We start from the raw sequence: 16,575 nt of genomic DNA, 5'->3' as shown, positions 1-16,575 counted from the left end.
GCTCATAACTTTAATGTGTCATTATGGACACACACAGTTTTTAGGTTTGCATTCAATCTAACCACGATTTCTTCTTTATTACCTCAGAAAATTGGTCCACTTGATTTAAATAACTACTTAGTTATTCAGACTATGAACAGTCAGTTGATATCTGGTTATATTTACAATGCTAAATGTACAACAATTTCACACACTTCTAAATTTTTGTTTTCTCTCTAAAAGAAATATCTTAGCAGCCTCATTCTGTCAAATTTTACTAAAACATTTTACACTATGAATTATCACACCAAACTTTTTCTAGAAATTACAGCTGATTTCTGGAGGTTAGATAATTTGTTCCGGAAGTATTTAGTTGATCGATGTGGAAGCTTCATTGTCCATGTGGCAGAATCGCTTTTAACTGGAATATAAAATACAATATTTTTTGTTCCATTTTTAACTTTGTAATACTCATATTTAAATCATTGATGAAATAGGGAAAATAAACAGGTAATGTAGCACAAAACTTTAGACCAATATTAGATATGTTTAAAACAAAAGAAAAAAAATGTATTTAAAAAAACTTGTAGAGGGTTAAAAACCCTGCTGCTTTCTTCTAAATGCAACAATATCCGATATTGGAGTCTAGCTACATTAATCTGAATGAGCTGTTATATCACTTACCACTTGTGGACAAGTGAGGCACAGTTTTTTTAAAGGTCAGGTCAAATTGACTTGTTACCACAGTTGGAAACAGGTTGTCTGAGAATAGTTGTCCAACATAATTTTTGCTTGTCCTGTGAAATTAAACTGTTTTGTGGTTGCAAAGGCAACATGAATTAAAAAAATAGAATTGTGACTCAAATGATATAAAAACAATTTTACACAGTACATATATTTTTTGGTTTTTCAGATGAAGTCACTGATTAAACCTGGCAAGGTGCCCTGCAGAGTGAGGACAGCAGTGTAGAGAGAATGTAGATCAGCAGCACTGCAACAGACATAAAAAAGCAGTAGGCTGGCGAGAGGTAGAAGTGGACAACTGTTACCCAGAGCACCCACACGGAGCAAGTTCCCAGGCCAAGTGTTAAGTGTTCTTTTTTTTTTCTGGTGCATTCCCATGCACCCCCTTCCTACCCAAAAAAGGGTATGTGGTTCATGGTTTCTACTTTTTTTGTCCTCCTTCTCTAATCCAAAACTATCTCTCCTCCAGCACCTATCCCTACACTAATTGCAGCTAACAGCGGTATTAATCAGGAATAGAATAGATGTAGCCCTCTAAAGGAATTTTGGCTTTTGGTAAGGCAACATTCACTGCTTAAATGCCTCTAATACACTATCCCTACTCCAGCAGCTAGCCCTACACGAATGGAAGCTAAGATCTGAATTATTAGAGAATAGAATATATTGGAAGTAGCCCTGAAAAGGAAGTTTTATTGTAGCTCCAGCAAGGATTGTAAGGCAATAATCTCTGACTAGATGCCTCTGATAAACTATCCCTACTCCATCAGCTAACCCTACACTAATTGCAGCTAAGAACGGTAATATGGTATAGAATCTATTTGAATTTGCCCTGAAAAAGACTTTGCTTAACGTAGCAGCACCAAGGACTGTAAAGCAATCAACCTTGCCTAAATGCCTCTAACATACTATCACTACTCCCTTTCCTACACTATCCTCCTATATATTATTCTCCATATACTGTCCCCATAATTATTCATAGACCTTTGATATGTCAAATAATAATTTATAGGCCGTCATCAGTCGGGTTTGGATCTTCGAGTCCAGTGGCTAGGGATTGCCAATGTTGACTGATGAAATGCAACATGTTTATGCGAGTGTGAATTTTGATACCGACCTTTGAGGTTGATTTCTGACAGAATAATAAATGCATATCTATCCATAGACACTGTGTATAGGAGGGAATACCAACAGGTGCATCTCACAAAATTAAAATATCATCAAACAGTTAATTTATTTCAGTTCTTCAATACAAAAAGTGAAACTCATTTTATATAGAGTCATTACAAACAGAGTGATCTATTTCAAGTGTTTATTTCTGTTAATGTTGATCATTATGGCTTACAGCCAATCAAAACACAAAAGTCATTATCTCAGTAAATTAAAATAATTAACAAAAAGCACCTGCAAAGGCTTCCTAAGCATTTAAAAAGGTCCCTTAGTCTGTTTCAGTAGGCTCCACAATCATGGGGAAGACTGCTGACTTTACAGATGTCCAGAAGGCAGTCATTGACACACTCCACAAGGTCCCAGAGTTCCAAATTTCATTTGGAAATCAAGGTCCCAGAGTCTGGCGTTAGAGTGGAGAGACACAGAATCCAAGCTGCTTGAGGTCTAGTGTGAAGTTTCCTCAATCAGTGATCAGTAATTTTTTGATGATATCTAATTTAGTGAGATGCACCTGTATACATGCTTCCTCTACATATTCATTTCTTCCCTGTATTGACCAATGACCAGTATTTTGTTGCTAGATTTTAGTCCTATATACTAACCTGCTTGCTTGATCATCCTGTGCTTGACTTACATGAAATCCATTTATTATCATATATATTACATCTACCTAGTGGGTTTGCAACATTTGCACTAAAGGATATGATTTTTGCGATTTTGTTGATATTAAAATGTAATTAATTGATTAAGAAGATGTAAAACATTTACATTTGTGATTTGGATTTTACTTCCATTTGTTTCACACCGTCTATACATCTCTTCATTTATTGTAGTTCACTTTCACTTTCTGGGAGCACAAACATTGTCCATCTTTATGTCTACCTTTCACATTTCTCACCCACACATTTCCATACATTTGCATTCCAATTACTTCACTTTTGTGTGGTTTTCTCTGCATTCAGGTTTTTATTTATAATTCCAATTTTTATAATCATCACACCTGAGTCCAGTTTCACACAGTCTTCTCACTTAATACCCTGGTTCACATTCTCACAGTGAATGAATCAGCCTTTTTGATCACTTTGTGACATAAGCACACTTGGCAATTGTCATTTAGATGTACAGTTCAAAAAATTTTGTGATTCACACACATCCTAATCATAGCTCCCGTAATAATCTAAACCTCAGAAATAATAGACACAGGAAATCATTTTTTTGTACTCTCCTTTTCATCCTTCATCACTATATATTTAATTTGTCACATTGAATTCATATCATGAGAAGATGCCGCTTTTAAAAAAAATTTATATCGTTCCACGGTGTCCTCCGGATTATGCACATACATTCCATCCCTTTTACACTCTCCACTTTGGCCCACTCATTTATACTGTGTCAGTCAATATATCACCTTCATTATTCCCATCGGTCATAAGCTTACTCCTGCATTATCTCAATCCCCCCCTTCCTTAACATGTGAAGATATGAGCATACCCCTCCCACTACAATCACGTCGAGGTACAGTGCAGACCAAAAGTTTGGACACACCTTCTCATTTAAAGATTTTTCTGTATTTTCATGACTATGAAAATTGTACATTCACACTGGAAGCATCAAAACTATGAATTAACACATGTGGAATTATATACTTAACAAAAAAGTGTGAAACAACTGAAAATATGTCTTATATTCTAGGTTCTTCAAAGTAGCCACCTTTTGCTTTGATGACTGCTTTGCACACTCTTGGCATTCTCTTGATGAGCTTCAAGAGGCAGTCACCGGAAATGGTCTTCCAACAATCTTGAAGGAGTTCCCAGAGATGCTTAGCACTTGTTGGCCCTTTTGCCTTCACTGTGCAGTCCAGTTCACCCCAAACCATCTCGATTGGGTTCAGGTCTGGTGACTGTGGAGGCCAGGTCATCTGGCGTAACACCCCATCACTCTCCTTCTTTGTCAAATAGCCCTTACACAGCCTGGAGGTGTGTTTGGGGTCATTGTCCTGTTGAAAAATAAATAATGGTCCAACTAAACGCAAACCGGATGGAATAGCATGCCGCTGCAAGATGCTGTGGTAGCCATGCTGGTTCAGTATGCCTTCAATTTTGAATAAATCCCCAAGTGTCAGCAGCAAAGCACCCACGACACCATCACACCTCCTCCTCCATGCTTCACGGTGGGAACCAGGCATGTAGAGTCCATCCGTTCACCTTTTCTGCGTCGCACAAAGACACGGTGGTTGGAAGCAATGATCTCAAATTTGGACTCATCAGACCAAAGCACAGATTTCCACTGGTCTAATGTCCTTTCCTTGTGTTCTTTAGCCCAAAAAAGTCTCTTCTGCTTGTTGCCCATCCTTAGCATTGGTTTCCTAGCAGTTATTTTACCATGAAGGCCTGCTGCACAAAGTCTCCTCTTAAGAGTTGTTGAAGAGATGTGTCTGCTGCTTGAACTCTGTGTGGCATTGACCTGGTCTCTAATCTGAGCTGCTGTTAACCTGCGATATCTGAGGCTGGTGACTCAGATAAACTTATCCTCAGAAGCAGAGGTGACTCTTGGTCTTCCTTTCCTGGGGCGGTCCTCATGTGAGCCAGTTTCTTTGTAGCGCTTAATGGTTTTTGCAACTGCACTTGGGGACACTTTCAAAGTTTGCCCAATTTTTCAGACTGACTGACCTTCATTTCTTAAAGTAATGATGGCCACTCGTTTTTCTTTACTTAGCTGCTTTTTTCTTGCCATAATACAAATTCTAACAGTCTATTCAGTAGGACCATCAGCTGTGTGTCCACCTGACTTCTGCACAACACAACTGATGGTCCCAACCCCATTTATAAGGCAAGAAATCCCACTTATTAAACCTGACAGGGCACACCTGTGAAGTGAAAACCTTTTCCGGTGACTACCTTTTGAAGATCATCAAGAGAATGCCAAGAGTGTGCAAAGCAGTCATCAAAGCTAAAGGTGGCTAATTTGAAGAACCTAGAATATAAGACATATTTTCAGTTGTTTCACACTTTTTTGTTAAGTATATAATTCCACATGTGTTAATTCATAGTTTTGATGCCTTCAGTGTGACTGTACAATTCTCATAGTCATGAAAATACAGAAAAATCTTTAAATGAGAAGGTGTGTCCAAACTTTTGGTCTGTACTGTACATATTGTCAATACCACTCCAATCTGTCGCACGCCCCATGCCATACTCAGATCCTCCTACTCTATAGTCACACACTGAGTCACAGTGCACAAGCACTGCCACAGCCACGAGTGCCTTTTTGTGTTGTACTGGATGGCATGACGCTTGCATAGACCCACAGTGGTGCTGTCTGGGCCTGGTGTGCATCTCACTGCCTAAAAACAGGAAGAGGAGTCACTACATCTCGGGCGGTCGGTGTGCCATGTGCCACGGATGTGATCAGTACTACACAGCTGCAATCCTACAATGACCAATTCTTTTGATCTTCCTACAGCCTATGCTATGCCATTGGCCCCTATACACTATATAAGATCATAATGCTCCACTTTTACAATGCACACGCCCCCTGTCCAATTTGCCTTTTTTTTCTTTAATTTCTTTGTGTGCATTGGAAAACACAAAAAAACAAACGTGTATAACAAAATGTGTGTAATTGCAATAATTTTCTGGGAGATATACTTCATTTTCTGTAACAATTTCAAGGGTGCCAACACTTTTGGCCATGACTTTATATTGTTAGAAAAATCAAGAGTTAAAAGTTAAAGCAAAATGTATTTCCAAAAGATGTTCTCATGGTAGGGACAAAAGAATGTTTGTAGATTTGTGATTATCAAACATCTGTTTCTGGAATATAGGTAGAATGAGACTGCAACCTTGGATATATTGCAGGAGAAAAATGGTGCATTCAGCACCAATTTCAGGGAAGTGAGTTTAAAAACTGAAGTTTATTATAAACATTAGTGTTGAGCGAACATGCTCGACACTGCTCGGTACTCGGGATGTTCGGCGAGCACCGAACATTTCCCGGTTACTCGGGCGGGAGCTCGGGTCTCCGCCTTGCATGTTTGGCGCTCTTTACAGAGCCAATGAACATGCAGGGATTGCCAGCCAGTCACTGTAATGCCGCAGCCATGTTGGTTGTGGGCATTACATTGATTGGCTGGCAGCACAGGGTCACCTCGAGTGTTTAAAACCGGGCGCCGCCATCTTGGACACAGATGGCTGGGATCAGACAGTGTAGGGACAGCGCTGCTGATTTAGGGAGAGATATATACTGCGAAATAGTTAGTGTAGGGTCTGTAAAGGCTGCCAGACCAAACAAACTGTCCTTCTCAGGACTAATTTCCATCCCAGATATCAGACAGGCAGGCAGGAAGGCTGTATAGGAGACGCAGTAGTTATACCAGCAAATGCTGCATTACAGTTCAGTGTGCTCCTGTTGCTGAAATTGCTGGACATAGCTCCAGGTGTCGGGGGCCAGGAAAAATCCCTTTTTTTTCATCTAAAGCCATTTTTTTTCCTCCTTCACACTGTACAAATACCCGTCTTTTTAACCTTTTGGTATCCCCCCCCCCAAAAAAAAAAAAAAAGTGTGTCTGTGACAGTTCAGACACAAATATATCTGTTTAAAATAGTCTGGTGTAGGCCAGAGTAACAGAAGTGTGGTTTTGCAGTTCCACGGTTTAAACCTCTGTATTATCGACTTTTGGGCCATTTGTACCTAAAAAAAAAACTGTTTGAGTGTGCCGCTCACTGTTCAGCCGCAAATATATATATTTAAAAAAGTCTGGTACACAACAGTAAATTATAACTATGGTTTTGCTGTTCCACGGTAAAAAATCTCTATAATCCTGCTTTTGGCATTTTTAGCCATAAAAAAACACAGAAATAGTTTCTCCCTGATTGTTCAGATTGTTTAAAAGAGTCTGGTGTAGACCAGAGAAATAGAACAGTGGTTTTCCTCTTCCACGGTTCTAATCTACTTATTATTACTAGAGATGAGCGTTGTTCTACTCGAACTGTTCGCCAATCTCAAATTCGAGCTGTTTTTGGCGGTGTTCGAGCCGTTCGGCGAACACGAACAATTTGAGAAACATTCGGCTATTCGAGGTTATGTTCGATAACTGTTCATGCACCAAAATCATAACTGGATTTTTTCTCAGTAATGATGAAAATTAATGTTAATACGCAGTTTGAGTGTACAGCGGGTGGGGGGAGGGGCAGGGGATGGATCTCTGCAGGAACAATGAAGATCTGCATTTTTTTTTCTCTTTCCCGCATTTACAGTGGGGAGGTGCAATCTGTCAGCCTATCAGCAGCGCACACACGGAGCGAAGTGCTTTTTTTCACACAAGCAAGGGCATGTGTCATTGGCAGTGTATGTCACATGTCCTTGCCCTATAAGACCATGCCATTTTCCCCGTCGCCACCATTTTCTCACTGCTGCAGCTGCGTGTTAGACGGCACCGCTGTTGCTGTGTGCGCTATACCTTGTTAATTTCAAGCCAATTTTCGCACAAATCTACAGATAGCTTGGGAGTAGGGAATAGTTGTGATTGCAGTCCTTTTAAGGACTAGGTTACAGCATTTCCTACGACTTTTATCAGGGAGGTCTGTGCTCTTAAATAGATCGGTTGTGGGAGTAAAGACTAATTGTAATTGCAGTCCTTTTCAGGACTAGGTTACATGAGTTCCTATCAGTTTTTGCCAGGCAGGTCTGTGCCAGTGCTGTGCAAGTTTTTTTCACAGCATTTGGCTGAATCTAGCAAAGCTAATCCTTTTTGGCCTATTGCTGAGTGTGTTAGTCAGTGGAGTAGCCTATCTGTGTTGCAAGATATACCACCTGTGTATAGAATACCAATTTTTTTACTGCACCTAGTGAAGTAAAATCTTTTGGGCATAGCATCATTCTATTCGTCCATCTATACTGACCTCCATCAGGTTGCAAATTAAAACTAATTTTTATCTGCATCTACAGTACCTCTGAAAAATATTTGGGCTTCTAGCAGTGTGTGGGACTTGTTCTATTAGTCCATCTATACTGACCTCCATCAGGTTGCAAACTGAATATATTTTTTTCTGCATCTACCTCTGAAAAAATATTGGGCTTCTAGCTGTGTGTGGGTCTTGTTCTATTAATCCATCTATACTGACCTCCATCAGGTTGCAAACTGAATATAATTTTTTTCTGCATCTAGCTCTGAAAAAATATTTGGCCTTCTAGTAGTGTGTCAGACTTTCTCTATTAGTCCATCTATACTGACCTCCATCAGGTTGCAAATTAAAACTAATTTTTATCTGCATCTACAGTACCTCTGAAAAAATATTTGGGCTTCTAGCTGTGTGTGGGACTTGTTGTATTAGTCCATCTATACTGACCTACATCAGGTTGCAAACTGAATATATTTTTTTCTGCATCTACCTCTGAAAAAATATTTGGCCTTCTAGTAGTGTGTCGGACTTTCTCTATTAGTCCATCTATACTGACCTCCATCAGGTTGCAAATTAAAAATAATTTTTATCTGCATCTACAGTACCTCTGAAAAAATATTTGGGCTTCTAGCTGTGTGCGGGACTTGTTGTATTAGTCCATCTATACTGACCTCCATCAGGTTGCAAACTGAATATATTTTTTTCTGCATCTACCTCTGAAAAAATATTTGGCCTTCTAGTAGTGTGTCGTACTTTCTCTATTAGTCCATCTATACTGACCTCCATCAGGTTGCAAATTAAAACTAATTTTTATCTGCATCTACAGTACCTCTGAAAAAATATTTGGGCTTCTAGCAGTGTGTGGGACTTGTTCTATTAGTCCATCTATACTGACCTCCATCAGGTTGCAAACTGAATATAGTTTTTTCTGCATCTACCTCTGAAAAAATATTGGGCTTCTAGCTGTGTGTGGGTCTTGTTCTATTAATCCATCTATACTGACCTCCATCAGGTTGCAAACTGAATATATTTTTTTCTGCATCTACCTCTGAAAAAATATTTGGCCTTGTAGTAGTGTGTCGGACTTTCTCTATTAGTCCATCTATACTGACCTCCATCAGGTTGCAAACTGAATACAATTTTTTTCTGCATCTAGCTCTGAAAAAATATTTGGCCTTCTAGTAGTGTGTCGGACTTTCTCTATTAGTCCATCTATACTGACCTCCATCAGGTTGCAAACTAAAACTAATTTTTATCTGCATCTACAGTACCTCTGAAAAAATATTTGGGCTTCTAGCAGTGTGTGGGACTTGTTCTATTAGTCCATCTATACTGACCTCCATCAGGTTGCAAACTGAATATATTTTTTTCTGCATCTACCTCTGAAAAAATATTGGGCTTCTAGCTGTGTGTGGGTCTTGTTCTATTAATCCATCTATACTGACCTCCATCAGGTTGCAAACTGAATATAATTTTTTTCTGCATCTAGCTCTGAAAAAATATTTGGCCTTCTAGTAGTGTGTCGGACTTTCTCTATTAGTCCATCTATACTGACCTCCATCAGGTTGCAAATTAAAACTAATTTTTATCTGCATCTACAGTGCCTCTGAAAAAATATTTGGGCTTCTAGCTGTGTGTGGGACTTGTTGTATTAGTCCATCTATACTGACCTCCATCAGGTTGCAAACTGAATATATTTTTTTCTGCATCTACCTCTGAAAAAATATTTGGCCTTCTAGTAGTGTGTCGGACTTTCTCTATTAGTCCATCTATACTGACCTTCATCAGGTTGCAAATTAAAAATAATTTTTATCTGCATCTACAGTACCTCTGAAAAAATATTTGGGCTTCTAGCTGTGTGCGGGACTTGTTGTATTAGTCCATCTATACTGACCTCCATCAGGTTGCAAACTGAATATATTTTTTTCTGCATCTACCTCTGAAAAAATATTTGGCCTTCTAGTAGTGTGTCGGACTTTTTCTATTAGTCCATCTATACTGACCTCCATCAGGTTGCAAATTAAAACTAATTTTTATCTGCATCTACAGTACCTCTGAAAAAATATTTGGGCTTCTAGCAGTGTGTGGGACTTGTTCTATTAGTCCATCTATACTGACCTCCATCAGGTTGCAAACTGAATATATTTTTTTCTGCATCTACCTCTGAAAAAATATTGGGCTTCTAGCTGTGTGTGGGTCTTGTTCTATTAATCCATCTATACTGACCTCCATCAGGTTGCAAACTGAATATATTTTTTTCTGCATCTACCTCTGAAAAAATATTTGGCCTTCTAGTAGTGTGTCGGACTTTCTCTATTAGTCCATCTATACTGACCTCCATCAGGTTGCAAATTAAAACTAATTTTTATCTGCATCTACAGTACCTCTGAAAAAATATTTGGGCTTCTAGCAGTGTGTGGGACTTGTTGTGTTAGTCCATCTATACTGACCTCCATCAGGTTGCAAACTGAATATAGTTTTTTCTGCATCTACCTCTGAAAAAATATTGGGCTTCTAGCTGTGTGTGGGACTTGTTGTATTAGTCCATCTATACTGACCTCCATCAGGTTGCAAATTGAATATAATTTTTTTCTGCATCTAACCCAGCCAATAGTTTTGGCCTAATACCACAGTTTGGCCACTCAGCTCTGCTCGGTTACCATCCATTGTTTTTTTTGTGCAAACAACTCCAGAGTTGTTAATTAGTTAACCACCAAAATGAGTGGAAAATGGCCTGCTGCTGGTGGAAAGGGGAATAGGCGTGTTGGGAAGGGGAAAAAAGGTTGTGTCCGTGGGGTAGGTGTTAAAGCAACAGTAACATCTGCAGAAGAAAGACCATGTTCCAGCCAAACTAAAATGTCTACTTCTTTTAGCGGACAATGTGATAAGATCCCTTTCTTACGGCCACGCCAATCGCTACAAATTCCAGATGAGGCACAAAAACAGCAGGTGCTTCAACGGATATCAAGTGCTCCTTTAAGTGGGCTCTCCTCCACATCAACTTCAACATCACAAATACTCCAGTCCTCAAAGGTGTCACCCAAATCGCACTTGCTTCCTCACAGCTCCCAAATCTCCAGCTGCCCGTCTGAGTATGAGGTAGAACAGATGGTTGAGTCTGCAGAGCTGTTTACTCATACTATAGCCTGGGAATCAGAGGTCGACTCCAGCGCTTCTGTGAATCCAGACGAGGAAATGATCTGCACTGATGCCCAGAATCTTTATGAGTCGGATCCAGGACCAGACGCAGAACGTTCTGACCATAATGTAGACCCTCATTCCCAAACTGTAACTCCTGTTGGTGGAGACAATGAGGAAGACGATGATAAGACTCAACTACCTGATTGGAGCGACAACTTTAGTTTTTTGTCAGGGCAGGAACAGGTTGGCTCTGAGGACGACGGGTGTGATAACGCACAGGGTGATGATGATGAGGTCGGAGATCCCACTTACTGTCAACCCACAGTCAGCCAAGAGATGAGGTCAGCAGAGGAGGTGGAGGAAGATGCTAGTGACGACGAGGTCAGGTTGCGCCTTCCTGGACAGAGACGTAGTACTGGAAGCACGTCAACAACTGCATCCTCAAACACAACTCTGCCTCTCACCACAAGTCGTGGTGGCTCTTCAGGTCGCATGGGTGCTAAGCCTTGCATAGCCTGGGCATTTTTTCAGATCGATAAAGATGACCCAACTCGTGTTATCTGTAACATTTGTCAGCAAAAGCTAAGTAGAGGCCAAAAAATACATAGTTTGAGTACTTCATGCATGAACCGGCACATGGACATGAAGCATAAGTTGCAGTGGGAAGCTCAGTGTGCTACAATGCGGCCTAGCCGGCCGGGCCAACCACCGTCTGACATATCTTGTGCATCCGCGGCCTCTTCATCCTCTGTGACTGGGGGGACAGCAGTCACACCTGTTTTGGGGCGCAGACCTGCCACCTCTTTACCCGCAACAGCCAGCGTGATTGGCAGGTCATCATTTTCTTTGGAGGTGGTAACACCAGCTGGTCTTGAGCGCTGTCCGACATCGATAGCACCACCTTTGGATCAAGGCAACCTAACATGTCCGCCTGCATCTTCCTCACAGACCGGCAGTTTGCCGGGGACACCCTTATCAACCCCGTCTAAGCACAATAGCCAGCCCTCGGTCCCTCAGATGTGGACAAGTAAAAGACCATTTCCTCCTAGCCATGAGAAAGCTAAGAGGTTGAATTTCACCATCTGCAAGCTCTTGGCTACAGAAATGCTGCCTTTCCGCCTGGTGGACACAAAGGATTTTCGAGACCTTATGTCCGTCGCAGTGCCCCAGTACCAGATGCCCAGTCGGCACTACTTCTCAAAGAAAGGTGTGCCTGCGCTCCACCAGCATGTCGCACACAACATCACCGCTTCTTTGAGAAACTCTGTGTGTGACAGGGTGCATTTCACCACAGACACTTGGACGAGTAGGCATGGACAGGGGCGTTACATGTCGCTGACTGGGCACTGGGTAACTATGGTGACAGCAGGACAAGGGGCTGCTGTCCAAGTCTTGCCGTCCCCACGAGTTGTGCGTCAATCCTCTTTATGTCAAAGTTCCTCCACTGCTTCTGCCTCCTCAACCTCCTCTCGGTCTTCCACCTGCACCCAAAGCCTGTCTGGTCATGCCACAAGCTTTCTAACTGCGCAGAAGGGATCCTGCACACCTCCTTACTATGCTGGCAGCAGGGCTCAACGTCATCAGGCGGTTTTTACATTGAAATGTCTGGGAAATGTGAGTCACACAGCTGAGGAGTTGTGGTCAGCTCTGGAGAACCAATTTCATGAATGGTTGTCTCCACTGGACCTGAAACCAGGGAAGGCCGTGTGCGACAATGCTGCAAACCTGGGTGCGGCCCTTCGCCGGGGCAATGTCACACACGTGCCTTGTATGGCTCACGTGTTGAACCTGGTTGTCCAGCAATTTTTAGCCCACTATCCCAGACTAGATGGCCTTCTGCAGAGGGCACGGTCGCTGTGTGCTCACTTCCGCCGTTCACATCCCGCAGCTCAGCGACTTACATCTCTACAGAAGTCGTTGGGCCTGCCACTTCACCGGCTAAAATGCGATGTGCCTACCCGGTGGAATTCAACTCTGCACATGTTGCAGCGACTGTGGCAGCACCGACAAGCCCTGGTGCAATATGTTCTGACGTATAGCCTGGGCCAACGAGATTCAGAGGTGGGGCAAATCACGCTGGAGGAGTGGTCTCACATCAGGGACCTATGCACACTTCTGCACAGTTTTGAAATGGCGACGAAGATGTTTAGTGCTGACGATGCCATTATCAGCATGACTATTCCGGTGATTTACATGCTGGAGCACATGTTAAACAGAATTCGGAGTCAGGTGGTGGCACAAGAGGAGGTGGAGGAAGTAGAGGAGGAGGACTTGTATGCGGAAGGGCTAACATCTGCAAGGTCCAGAAGGTCGGCAGCACCAAGGCGGCAGGCATGTGAGGGTGGGGGAGATGGTTTTACCAGGGCGCATGGTAGCAGCCAAACTAGTGAGGAAGGTGCAGGAGCCCAGGAAGAAGTGGAGGACGAACTGATGGAAGACTCATCAGATGAGGGAGACCTTGATCACATTTCTGTTGTGCGAGGTTGGGGGGAGAGGACAGAGGAAGGAAGCATGATTATTACCTCGCCACCAACACAACAGGGACTTGGTGCTCCTGGATGCGCAACACACATGAGTGCCTTCTTGCTGCACTACCTGCAACATGACCCTCGAATTGTGAGAATTAGAAATAATCCTGACTACTGGGTTGCCACACTGTTAGATCCCCGGTACAAAAGTAAATTTGCAGAAATTATTCCTGCCATAGAAAGGGATGCACGCATGCAGGAGTATCAGCAGAGACTGTTGCAGAATCTTACATGTGCTTTTCCACAAAATACCAGTGGTGCACGTAGTGAATCTCACAGTTCCAACTTGCCAACCGTGGGACCGTCAAGTGTTCAGCACTCAAACCGTAACAGAACCACAGTATCTGCTGGTAACATCAATTTTGCGGAATCATTTCACCACTTTTTTAGCCCATCCTTTGCAAGGCCACAGGAGACAAGAAGTCTGACACATAGTCAACGCCTAGAGACGATGGTACAGGAGTATCTCCAAGTAAACATTGAAGCCACGACTGTGTCACTGGACCCTTGCTCTTTTTGGGCTTCCAATCTGGATAAATGGCCGGAGCTAGCCACTTACGCCTTGGAGATCTTGTCATGCCCCGCAGCCAGCGTTCTGTCTGAACGTGTGTTCAGCGCTGCTGGTGGTGTGCTGACAGATAAGCGCACGCGGCTCTCCACTGATAATGTAGACAGACTCACGTTCATAAAGATGAACAAATCATGGATCCGAAACGACTTTTCTACCCCTGTGTCATCCTGGGGAGAGTAAAAGCTTGATGATTGGTTAAAATCACCCTACCAACCGTTTTAAGCTTTCAAATTACTAATCATGTTTATCTGTATCTTGACTGGAAAATAATTTGGGCTTTGTAGCAGTGTGCAGCACTGATCCTATTAGGCCATCTATAATAAGCTCCACCAGATTTAAAATTAAAAATAATTTTTAGCTGCATCTAGCCCGGAAAATAATTTTGGGGCTCCGAGATGCGCAAGACACATAAGTGCCTTTTTGCTGCACTACCTGCAGCATGACCCTCATATTGTCAGAATTCGAAGTAATCATGACTACTGGGTTGCCACACTCTTAGATCCCCCAAACTTTTCGATCAACCTTTTCATTTTAATAAAGACCAAAAAAATGGTCATTTTTGAAATTATAAGCATTAGCAGGTTGTTAGAAACTGAAATCAAACAGTTTTCAACTCAAAACTTTATTCTAGGTGATGTTACATTTTCACATAGGACCCCTTGTTCGAAAGGAGCTTCTGAACTCTCTCATCCATTGAATTTGTCAGGTTTTGGATGGTTTCTGCTTCAATTGTTTTGCATGAGGACAGAATACCCTCCCAGAGCTGTTGCTTAGATGTGAACTGCCTCCCGCCATCATAGACACTCCTTTTAATGATGCTCCAAAGGTTCTGAATGGGGTAGAGGTCAGGGGAGCATGGGGGTCACACCATAAGTTTGTCCCCTTTTATGCCCATATCAGCCAGAGATGCAGATGTTTTATGTGCAGCATGAGATGGTGCATTATCATGCAGAAAAATGATCTTGCTGTGAAATACACGGTTCTTCTTCTTGAACCATGGCAGGAAGTGCTGTTTGAGAAAATCCACATACATTATGGAGTTCATCTTTAGCGCCTTCAGGGATCCTAAAGGGGCCGACAATCTCTCTCCCCATGATTCCAGCCCAAAACATTACTCCACCTCCTCCTTGTTGGCGCTGTAGCCGTGTTTGCGTGGGGTGTCCATCAACCAGCCATCCTCCACTCCATCCATCTGGACCATCGAGCGCTGCACGGCACTCATCCGTGAACAAAACAGTTTTGAAATCAGTCTTCATGTAATGTTTGGCCCACTGGAGCCGTTTCTGCTTGTGTGAAGTGGATAGAGGAGGTCGACAGGATGGCGTATGCACAGCTGCAAAACTCTGAAGGACCCTGCATCTTGTTGTTCGGGGGACTTTGGAGGCACAAGCAGCTTCAAAAACTTGTCTGCTGCTATACAAGGCTTTTTTGCCGCTGCTCTTTCAACCTGACGTAATTGCCTGTAGGAAAGAGTCCTCAATTTGCCCTTATCAGCACGCACACGTGTGTACTGTGAATCAGCTACATACTTCTTGATTGCCAAGACACTTCATCCTGATCATCGCACAATGTTGATTGTAGTCATGCCTTGACCTAAACACTCCACAATTTGTTGCTTCTCAGCAGCCGACACATCCTTTTTCTTTCCCATTTTGGCAGAAAATGTAGGCTGCTTAATAATGTGAGAGAGCCTTCTTAAGTAGTCTTGCCTTTCATTGGACACACCTGCCAAACTAATTAGCACAGGTGTCTGCAATTGCTTACAGTGATATAAAGAGCCCTGACACACATCACCATCAATGAGTTTAACTGACAAACAAACAAATTCTTCCCTTATCACTCCTAAACACTTTTTGCATAATAATTTGGAACGCGGTGTACATGTGCTTTTCCACAAAACACCAGCGGTTCACGTAGTGAATCTTACAGTTCTAACTTGCCAACCGTGGTCTGTATGGAATTGTTCAATAAAGGGCCCAAAATTAAGATAACATAGATGGGAGAGGTCTCTATGAATAGGAATTCCTAAGTATTTGATACCCTGTGAGGGCCAGGCAAAGGGATAGTTGGACTGGATGGAATCCTATATGGATTTGGGGAGGGAGACATCGAGGGCCTCAGACTTCGCTGCATTGATTTTAAAATTTTACCATGAAACAAAGTGATCTATTTCAGCCATAACAGCATGGATGGATATATGTGATTGAGTGATATATACTAGGACATCATCAGCAAATAGAGAGCACTTGTACTCGGTGCCTCCCACCTCAATCCACCTAATTTTGGGGTTATGGCGAATTGATGAGAGCAGGTGCTCCGTCACTAGGATGTATAAGAGAGGGGACAGAGGACATCCCTGCCTTGTCCCATTGGTGATTGTGAAAGGTGATGAAAATGTTCTGACGCACCCCCTGGGCCTTGGGACACCCGGAGCCGGACCCTTTTTGGTGGATGCTGGTGGTTGTAGTCTTCGTGGCGGCGACCCGGTTCCGTGGCTCAGGGCGGTCAAACCAGTGGCGGAACTATTTATGTGGTTTTGATGTTT

The sequence above is a fragment of the Phyllobates terribilis genome, unplaced genomic scaffold (genome assembly GCF_046119375.1).
Source record: "Phyllobates terribilis strain yellow unplaced genomic scaffold, ASM4611937v1 Scaffold_11__3_contigs__length_659146591, whole genome shotgun sequence".
Lineage (NCBI taxonomy): Eukaryota > Metazoa > Chordata > Amphibia > Anura > Dendrobatidae > Phyllobates > Phyllobates terribilis.
The sequence above is the reverse complement of the archived record's forward strand: the minus strand, read 5'-3'. Positions refer to the sequence as shown.